Source organism: Octopus bimaculoides, chromosome 11, assembly GCF_046866305.1.
Source record: "Octopus bimaculoides isolate indiv1 chromosome 11, ASM4686630v1, whole genome shotgun sequence".
Classification (NCBI taxonomy): Eukaryota; Metazoa; Mollusca; class Cephalopoda; order Octopoda; family Octopodidae; genus Octopus; species Octopus bimaculoides.
Genome location: NC_142938.1, coordinates 39,876,501 through 39,886,576, shown reverse-complemented (window position 1 = coordinate 39,886,576; position 10,076 = coordinate 39,876,501). Strand labels below are relative to the sequence as shown.

Genomic DNA, 10,076 nt, shown 5'->3' with positions numbered 1-10,076 from the left:
GAACATTCCGATCCAAACTTCTACCAAGTGTAAATATAATAGGTCGGACTTCGTTGTTTGTGACGGAGAGGGGAAAAAGTATGTACCGTCACAGAGATCACTTGCCCTGCTGATGTGAATAGCTTTTTGAAAATAAAAGAGAAATAGGATAACTGCAGACAACTGCTTCGAAACTTTCAACTTCTACATCCAGATTAAAAATTTACATTCATTACAATAATAATTGGTGCACATAGTTTTGTGAATGAACGCCTATGTGACAATCTTCTAAAGCCGGAGTTTTCAAAACAAGAAATTATGTAGATAACACACATATTACAAATACGGTCTCTCGGTAGAATGATAAAAATATGCAAGATTTTTCTAAAGTTGAAAATGTGATATTGTTTTTGTTTATCTACATTCCACTGATGGAGCTTTGTATCTTTGTTAGGAAACAACATCGTCCTTACAGGAAGAATTAAAAATTAATAAAAAGAAAGAAAAAATGAAAGAAAAAGAAAAAGAGAAACACTCATACTGAGATGACATTGTGAAAAACACTGGGTTTGAAACCGTAATCTTTCTCTTTTAAGTGAGAAATTTTAATACTAAAACCAGAAGCACATGCATATTACATTACATTAATACTTACATATTCATATGTTAACATTTGTCATACACAAATACACACATACATATATATATATATATGTATATATATATATATATATATATATATATATATATATATATATATATATATATATATATATATATATACATATGTATATATCTATATATATGCATGTATATATATATATATTTATATATATATATATATATATATATATATTCATATACATATTACATTTATGTATACATTGTCCTGCGTGGGATGTTAAATTTTCTAAACACAATAACAAACATAAACAGATTAAAAGTGTCTCTGCCGGACAGGGACCATCATGGAAATAGTGTAATGTGTCATACAAGCCTCCTCCTCCTCCTCCTCCTCCTCCTCCTCCTCCTCCTCCTCCTCCTCCTCCTCCTCCTCCTCCTTTCTTCTTGTTCGTTTTCTTCTCATCTCCTACCGACTCCAGCATCACTAACACCAAATCACCTGTAGCTACTGCACCACTGCAGGGAGACTGCGTAGAAGAGAAACATAAATGTATTGGATAATAATAATAATAATAATAACAACAACAATAAAAATAATGTGTGTGTGTGTGTGTGTGGTGCAAGTTTTCTTTTACAGGTTAGTATGATGCGCCGCCAGATACTTATCACGTTCGTATCGGTTGACTGGTTTCAACTGGTATATTACTATGTACTGCAATGAACAGTGATAACAGGAAATGAAAAAGAAAACAAAAAAAACCCAAAACTCCAAAAGCAAAAAAAAAAAATAATAATAATAAAACAAACCCAAAAACCCAAAGAAAAGAAAAAAACTAACAACACGAATCACAAAACAACACATGGAAACAAAACAAAAAATATATTAGGGAGAAACTATATATATATATATATATATATATATATATATATATATACACATATATAACGGTTTAACAGTTTTGTGATGATGCATCGCTATAAAGCACAATCCCAGCCCGTAACAGTTAACAAGATAACATTTGTAGTATATATGTATATGCATGTATACACACACACACACAAATGTGTGCGTATATATATATATATATATACATGCATATACATACATACATACATATATACATACATATATATATGCATATTCATATATATATATATATATATATATATATATATATATATATATATATATATATATATATAATTTACACACACACGCATACACACACACCTATATGTACATATTTATTTATATACTGACGCACATTATACAGTTAAATAGGAATGTTTTTATTGGATTAAAACAAAGAACATTAACAAAATAAAGAACTCAATACCTGAGAACAGTTACGTATTAAGTACACCCCTGACACAAACATACTCATACAGGTGCGCACGCACGCACGCACATACAGACAAACACACAATGGCATACACACACATAAACTTAAACTCACGCATGCACATGTGTATATATTTTGGCGCAAGAATATTAGTTTTAGGGGAGCAGTGTAGTCAATTACGTTGATCCCAGTGGTCATTGACCCCGGAATTCAACTGGACTTATTTTTATCGATCACAAAAGGATGAGAGGCAATGTCGACCTCGATTGAGTATGAACTTAGAACACAAAAAGCCAGAAGAAATAACGCTATTTTGTCCGACGCACCAACGATTCCGCTAGCTCGCTGCCTCAGTAATCTTAGTTGGTAATAATAATAATAATAATAATAATAATAATAATAATAATAATAATAATAATAATAATTATGATGATGATAATAATAATAATAATAATAATAATAATAATAATGATAATAATGATAATAATAATAATAATAATAATAATAATAATAATAATAATAATAATAATAATAATGATAATGATAATAATAATAATAATAATAATAATAATAATAATACTAATAATAATAATAATTAATACTTTCAATACAGTAACCATAAGAGCATCACAGCAAACCACAGCATATACCCAAGGCACACAGAGCTGCGCTCGGTAGTGAAGTGAAAGCACGTTATAAAAATAAAACTACTGAACAATAATAATAATAATAATAATAATAATAATAATAATAATAATAATAATAATAATAATGATAATGATAATGATAATAATAATAATAATAATAATAAAAATAATAATAATAATCATAATAATAATAATAATAACAGAGTATCTCAACAGGCATGATAGAGCTGCACAATATATTCACTGGGTAATTTGCAAAAACCTGGACTTGCCCCATAATAAAAACTGGTGGGAACACAAACCACCCCCAGTACTTGAAAATGATCACAGCGCACTCCTCTGGAACTTCACCATTCAAACTGACAGAAGGATAGATGCAAATAGGCCAGACATCATACTGAAAGATTTCAGACAAAAATCATGCCTCCTCATTGATATGACTGTCTCAATCGATATAAACGTATCTGTCAAGACCTATCAAAAACTGAGCAAATATAAAGATCTTGAAATAGAAATTAGCAAAATGTGGAATCTGAAGACGAAAACAATACCTTTTGTCATAGGTGCCCTGGGAATGACAGCGAAAAGGGCTGATTACTACCTAGCTCAGATACCAGGAAACCCCAAAATGGCTGAAGTTCAAAAGATAGTGCTCATGGGAACTGCCCATATCCTACGTAAAATACTGTCTATGTGATTTCAAATTTTAAAGCAAACACAATCCAAATATATGGTACCCTAGGCATAACACCTACATGAACTTCTAACTTGTTGTCTCTTGAGGTCTCTGGGTGAAACTTGGATCCAACTTGTACAAATGCAAAGCAAAAGTCAAACATAAAATAATAATAATAATAATAATAATAATAATAATAATAATAATAATAATGATAATAATAACCCTTTCTACTATAGGCACGAGGCCTGAAATTTTGAAGGTAAGTCAATCACATCGATCTCAGTACACAACTGGTACCTTATTTATCGACCACGAAAGGATGAAAGACAAAGTCGACCTCGGCGGAATTTGAACTCAGAAAGTAGTATATAACAACAACAACAACAACAACAACAACAATAATAATAATGATAATAATAATGATAATAATAATCCTTTCTGCTAAAAGCACGAGGCCTGAAATTTTGAAGGTAAGTCGATCACATCGACCTCAGTACACAACTGGTACCTAATTTATCGACCACGAAAGGATGAAAGACAAAGTCGATCTCTGTTAAACTTGAACTCAGAACTTATCAAATAATAATAATAACAATAATAATAATAATAATGATGATAATGATAATAATAAAATAAAAATAATAATAATAATAATAATAATAATAATAATAATAATAATAATAATAATAATAATGATAATGATAATGATGATAATAATAATAATAATAATAACAGTAATAACAATAATAATAATGATAATAATAATAATAATAATAATAATAATAATAATAATAATAATAATAATAATCCCTTCTACTAAAAGCACAAGGCCTGAAATTTTATGGAAGGGAATTAGTCGATTACATCGAACACAAATTTTCACTGGTACTTAATTTATTGATCCCGAAAAGATGAAAAGTAAAGTCGACCTCAGCAGAATTTGAACACGGAACGTAAACGAGGCAATGTCACTAAGCATTTTGTCCGGCATGATAACAATTCTGCTTGCTCGATGCCTTAATAATAATAATAATAATAATAATAATAATAATAATAATAATAATAATAATTATAATAATAAGAACAACAATAACAACAATAATTGCCCTGGTGCAGTACCAGGCAGTAGCTCTCAGGGCTTTTAATCTTAATTGATTGGAAGTGCTATCATGTGCATATTTTGTCTTGGTATAAAAGATGGGCTACAACAAGTATTCTGCTCAATACCAGATATTTGCTTGTCAGTTGTTTGACCATAACCCGTTGAGCATGTTCCTTGGTGGCTGACGATATGTGCATCTCTGATCATGAGCAGAAGTAGTGGGTTTGAATAATTCACCTTTGGAAACATGGGTGTTTCGTTTATTATCCTTAAACAAACATTGGACACCAACCACTCTGCCTTTAACACGAAGGCCGTGCTGGTGGCCTAGACCAAAGAAGTGTTTGAAGATTTACCCACGAGCACAGTGAGAAACACATGCGCCCAGTTTCGGAGCTGTCTTGAGATCATGGTGAAAGCTGAAGGCGGCTACTTTGAGTAAACTGTCATCTCCCAGCCGTAATCTAGTTGAGAAAAGGAATGAAAAGAGCAAAAGAAAAGGGTGAGAGTGAGGTGGAGGACAAAGAGCTAAAGAATAAGAATAGCTCTTCTGATCTAAAGTTGGGAAGATGCAGAAGGTAAAGCGTTCGTTTAAGCCAGTTGCCACCATGGTTCTGAGTTTGAATATGGAATGCTGTTCTTTCCGTTTCCTTGAGTGTGCAGATCCATGATGTGTAGAGATGGCAGTCAGAGATACAGAGTGTTCGGGTTAAATTTGATGATTTCTTACGTCTGCTTTTTTTCAGGAACATTATGATGTATTGATGAACAATCAACGGCGTGGGAAAGCATAAAGATTAAAGTTGTAGTTGCGAAAGCGTTCGCTGACATGGGACATAGGAAGCCGTTTGAAAATTGAAAGAGTTACCTGTACCATGATAATTTGCACCAGGTGTCAAAATGTCGGTACCATGACTGTTGCTTAATGCTCTAGGAACACTGTAAAGGTTGTAAGAAGTGGCATGGGCAGCTGCAACGGGGACTGAAACCGTGGACAGCAGGAAGGGACACAACAGGCGTTCTGATTGCGTTCGCATGGTGTAATTCGTCCAACAGCTCCAGGGTAAGTTCTCAGGCCTAATTCAGAGCTCACCAGCTCCAATTTCTAACCTCCTAATCCATCCAATTGTAATCTTATGGATTACTATGTGTGGCATAGTTGAGAAAGACACCAACCTCTCTGCCTGCAACACGAAGGCTAAGCTGGTGGCTAAGATCAAGTAAGTGTTTGAAGATCTACTCACAGACAGTGTGAAACGCATGCACCCAGTTTCAAAGCCGTCTTGAGGCTATGGTAAAAGCTGAAGGCGGCTACTTTGAATAAACTATCATTTCCCAGCCTTAATCCAGTTGATAAATTTTGATTCTTTAAAATACTTTTATTTTTGGGTGGGATATTGTGTTTTCTTTACCTTTTAGCAAATTTAATCCGAACACCCTATAAATGGCTTATGTTGAAGTGAGTGTAGACAGGTTGACCTGTCAGAGGCAACAATATGCTTCGAATGTGCAGAGGTAAGTTTCCAGCGTAAAGCGCTCCGCAAATTTCACAGTTGCTACAATATATTAGGTTGAAAGTTGTGCTGCATGCAGCAGAAGTTTTGGAAAATGAAACACTGTGTCAAGTGTTGCATCGTCGGCAAGCGCATTTAACAGTGCCTAGTTTTGTATGGCTGGGTTCTATGGAACTAACTAGGAGGCTGCCGAAGTTCTTATCTTTCTTGAAGGCTGATAGAAATGGTGCCCGAGAGATCGGTGCGATTGTGGTGTCGGAGAGAGAATTTGGTTATTGCAGATGAGTGTATGTATGTATGTATGTATGTATGTGCGTGTTGCGAAGGAAAACATCTTGGTTTGTTCATCATCCTTTAAATCTTAAGAAGGTCTAACAGATCTCATAGGGTCCCAGAGAGCGTGATCATTTGCAGTGCATGAGTCAAAGATTTGCTTTCTCTCCCCAAGAACCCAAGTTCAGCTATATTTTACTCCAGACGGGTATGTCTGTCTGTCTGTCTGTCCGTCCGTCTGTCTGTATGTATGTATGTATGTATGTATGTATGTATGTATGCATGCATGCATGTATTTAGAAATGTCGTTCCCTTGAACGGTCAAAAGACAGAGAACGACCTGAGTTACACTGACAGTGTAACAAGTTTGCAACAGCAGAAGAACGATAATGAATAAATCGAGAAACTCAGAGTTCTGAATGTAAGTGCTCCATGCTTGTGTCACTTCATAAATTTAGTCCTCTATTTCCAGCGATGCTGAGGTCTATTTCTTTTATTTTTACACGAATACACATACATGTACTTACGACAATATACAGATAAACACCCGCCGGTATATACATACAAATACGCACATATACAAGTATATCCATCCAACCATACACATATTTACACATGCACATACATACGACAAAATGGAAGTGGTTGAGTATTTCACAAAAACATGAGTTAAGAATAATCCTTAATCCGAATTAGCGTGACAGTGTGGGACAAAGCTAACCGTTTGAACAATAATAATCCAGTTACATTTTCTCTTGTAATTCTCTATCAACTTAGTTTTATTTGACAAGATTTGGTCCTGCCGATGCTATAGTAAATGTCACTTCAATATGCTATATGGTGGGATCGAACTCGGAACATCTTGATTGAAAGACCACGACTTTAAGCACTCCACCAGGTTTGAGTCTCTTCTCTCCATCTATTTTTCTGCACACACACACACAAACACACACACACACACACACACACACACACACACACACACACACACACACACACACACATACACACACACACACAACAAGTGTCGCGCACGCACACCCCCGCACACACGCAATAATCAAACATGTGTATACATACATAGATACATACATACATATATATGTATATATGAGTGGTATAGATATTTATATTATACGAGCACACACACACACACACACACACACACACACATTATACATGCAAATGTATATGTTCATATGACTATATACGAATATTCAGACTTATGTGATATTTATATTATAGATAACTGTATGACTCAATATATATAGATATATATGTATATATATATACACATACACGCACACATATACATAAACACCTACGCGCGCGCACGTTTACACACAAACAGACACAGATACACACAGATACACACACACATACACGAGTATGTGTATGTAGTTAAGCATAAGGAACATAATATAAATTTGCTGATAAAGACATGGAATATAGTACAAACAGTTGTGATGGTTAATCAGACATAGAGCGATAACATTTGAGAGTAAACGATAGAGATATGCAGAGGAATTCACTGTAAGAGAGTGAGTGAGAGAGAGAGAGAGAGAGCGAGAGAGAGAGAGAGAGAGAGAGAAGAGAGGGCGTAGATAAAATAGAGTTTAAATGGAAGATGTCAAAAGAGACTTGGAGAGAGGGCGAGAGGGAGCGGAGGGGGAAAGGAAGGGGGAGTGTAGAGGGAAAGATCAATGGGCTGGCCTGTTAACGTATTTTCAATCACTTATTGGATTATGATAACCTCCAACACCGATCTGTCGGTAGTGGTCTCCAGAGATCTCATAAAAACATCATTATTTCCCTCCTCTTCTATCTATCTATCTATCTATCTATCTATCTATCTATCTATCTATCTATCTATCTATCTATCTATCTATCTCTATTCACAAATTCACACACATTTATATATTTATATATGTTGGTACTTATAAACAAGTATATTAGCATATATGTATACACAACCATATATATATATATATATATATATATATATATATATATAAATTAATATGTATGTGTATGTAAATATATGTATATATATATATATATATATATATATATATATATATATATATATATATATATATATATATATATATGCATATATATATATATATATATATATATATATATATATATATACATATATATATATATACATATATATATATATATATATATATATATATATATATAAATTAATATGTATGTGTATGTAAATATATGTATATATATATAGATATATATATATATATATATATATATATAAATTAATATGTATGTGTATGTAAATATATATATATATACATATATATATATATATATACAATATATACATATATATATATATATATATATATATATATATATGTATATATATATATATATATATATATATATATATATATATATATATGCATATATATATATATATATATATATATATATATATATATATATATATATATATAAAATATAATTATATGTATTCATAGATATATATATACATGCTTACATACATGTGTGCATATTTACATATATGCACACACACACACACACACATACACACACACACGCAAACACACACACACACACACATATATATATATATCAACAAACACAAATACTCATGCATACACACATCCATACGCACGCACACACGCACGCACACACGCACGCACACACATGCATGCATGTACGCTCACACATTTGTCTACAGTTTAAAGCCTATTTGTTTGAGAATATGTACATGTTCAAGTGTGCGTGTGTGTGTTTGTTTGTGTGCATGGGTATGCTTCTATATGTGTTTGTGTGTGTGTGTGTGTGTGTGTGTGTGTGTGTGTGTGTGTGTGTGTGTGTGTGTACATACTGTTTCGGTGAGTTTAAAGCTCACCCCATGTCTGCTAATGTTTTTGAATAACAGAAATTAATTATTAAAGACATGTAAATGTAAGAGCATTTACACACGCACACATTTACTTCCCATCCCACATGAACACACGTACTCATGAACATATAGACACAACACTCACATACGTACAGAAGCACATATAACAAATATGCATACGACTGAATACGTCCGTTATAATTGGCGATGAGCTGCATGAAATCAAACATGATTTATGAATAAACTTAATCCAGTGCCGAGGTTTCATTTAACTTCAGTTATTTATTAGAAAGTTCGCTTCGCAATCGTGAGGTCTTGGGTTCGATGCCACTGCGTGGTGTGTTGGGTAGGTATCTTTTACCCTAGACTCGAGTCAACCCAAGCCTTGTGAGTGAAAGTGACGTGGTGGAAACTGTGTGGAACCCGTCCGTTGGATCGTAGGTATAAGCCTCGTCACACATCGAGTCTCGCTGATTGTGCCTGAATTGTTATGTCATGAATGCACTTGTGGAGTATTCAGCTGCTAGTCTGACCAAGATACTCTCATAGAATGCGACCAAATGAGGCTTATTTTTCAACATAGGCCCCTTGCGGTCAACACACTTCTTCCATCGGTGTTGCAGTCTTTGGATCCCGTTGGTGAAAAGGCTTTCATCTCATTGGTTCAGAAGTCATCAACCGCAGATATGGCGTTATCATCACTGCGATGCTGATTCCCAGCTAAATGTTTCTTCATGTTAGACAACAGATGATAGTCAGATGGGGCGGCATCAGGTGATTAACCAGTTCAAAACGCACAGCAGCTATTGAAACCAAGGACTTGTGTGCTAGAGCATTGTCCTGATGAAACAAGTTCACTTTCGTCAGTTTTCCTGGCCGTTTGGTCTTGATAACCTTTCGTAACTGCCACAGCAAGCACTCTCCATTAATGGTGTGGCCTTTTTAATGATAGTCAATAAACACAATACCTTTTGTATTCCTTCAAAATTCAGGCTATTAACTTCCCTGCAGATAAA

The 10,076-nt window shown here is 33.6% G+C and overlaps 1 long non-coding RNA gene across 1 annotated transcript in view; it reads left to right on the top strand.

Moving 5' to 3' along the window:
• The first annotated feature begins 437 nt into the window (after positions 1-437).
• LOC149133262 (uncharacterized) overlaps positions 438-10,076 on the top strand; it is a 14,947-nt gene continuing 5,308 nt past the window's right edge. Inside the window, exons 1-2 of the long non-coding RNA XR_016243767.1 lie at positions 438-574; positions 5,121-5,437. This is a non-coding gene — a long non-coding RNA (uncharacterized LOC149133262). The remainder of the gene's footprint in view (positions 575-5,120; positions 5,438-10,076) is intronic.